The sequence below is a fragment of the Dipodomys ordii genome, unplaced genomic scaffold (genome assembly GCF_000151885.1).
Source record: "Dipodomys ordii isolate 6190 unplaced genomic scaffold, Dord_2.0 Scaffold84, whole genome shotgun sequence".
Lineage (NCBI taxonomy): Eukaryota > Metazoa > Chordata > Mammalia > Rodentia > Heteromyidae > Dipodomys > Dipodomys ordii.
Genome location: NW_012267300.1, coordinates 2484493 through 2485744, shown reverse-complemented (window position 1 = coordinate 2485744; position 1252 = coordinate 2484493).

Below are 1252 nucleotides of genomic sequence, written 5' to 3'. Positions count from 1 at the left end.
TACCAAGCTGTTTTGATTACTATGGCTTTATAGTAGAGTTTGAAATTTGGTATTGATATTCCTCCAGCAGTGTTCTTTCCGTTGAGGCGTGTTTTTGCTATTCGGGGTCTTTTATTGTTCCATATGAATTTTTGGATTGCCTCTTCTATTTTCTTGCAGAATGAGCTTGGAATTTTGATAGGTATTGCATTGAATTTGTAGATAGCCTTGGGAAGTAGTGCCATTTTCACCATGTTAATCTTTCCAATCCAGGAGCATGGGAGGTTTCGAGATTTTCTAAGTTCTGTTTTAATTTCCTTTTTCAAGATTTTAAAATTTTCATCATAGAGGTCCTTCACTTCTTTAGTTAAGTTAATTACTAGGTATTTTATTTTTTGTGGGGCTATTACAAATGGAGTTGCTTTCCTAATTTCAGTCACACTTTTCTCATTGTTGGCATACAGAAAAGTCATTGATTTTGGGGAGTTAATTTTATACCCTGCTACTTTGCCAAAGTTTTTAATCAGCTTGAGTAATTTGAGAGTGGAGTCTATGGGATTCTTTAAATAGAAGATCATGTCATCTGCAAAGAGGGAGAGTTTTATTTCTTCTTTCCCTATTTGGATCCCATTTATGTCTTCATCTTGTCTTATTGCTGTAGCTAGGCATTCTAATACTAGATTGAAGAGAAGTGGAGAGAGCGGGCATCCTTGTCTTGTTCCTGAGTTAAGAGGAAATGGCTTTAGTTTTTCACCGTTGAGTATAATGCGGGCTGTAAGTTTGTCATATACAGCCTTTATTGTATTGAGGAATGTTCCATGGATTCCTAATTTTTCCAAAACCTTCATCATGAAGGGGTGTTGGATCTTGTCGAATGCTTTTTCTGCATCTATTGAGATAACCATGTGGTTCTTATTCTTGCTCCTGTTGATGGGATTAATAATATTAATTGATTTGCGTATATTGAATCAGATTTCATCCCTGAAATGAATCCTGTTTGATCGTGGTGTATGATTTTTTTGGATGAATTGTTGAAGTCGATTGGCCAAAATTTTGTTGAGTTTTGCATCAATATTCATCAAAGAAATGGGTCTATAGTTCTCTTTCTTTGATGAGTCCCTGCCTGGTTTTGGGATAAACGTTATGATGGCTTCATAGAATGTGTTTGGTAGTGAACTTTCTCTTTCAATTTCATTGAAGAGTTGGAGGAGTATTGGTGTGAGCTCTGCTTTGAAGGCCTTGTAAAATTCCGCTGTAAAACCATCTGGTCCTG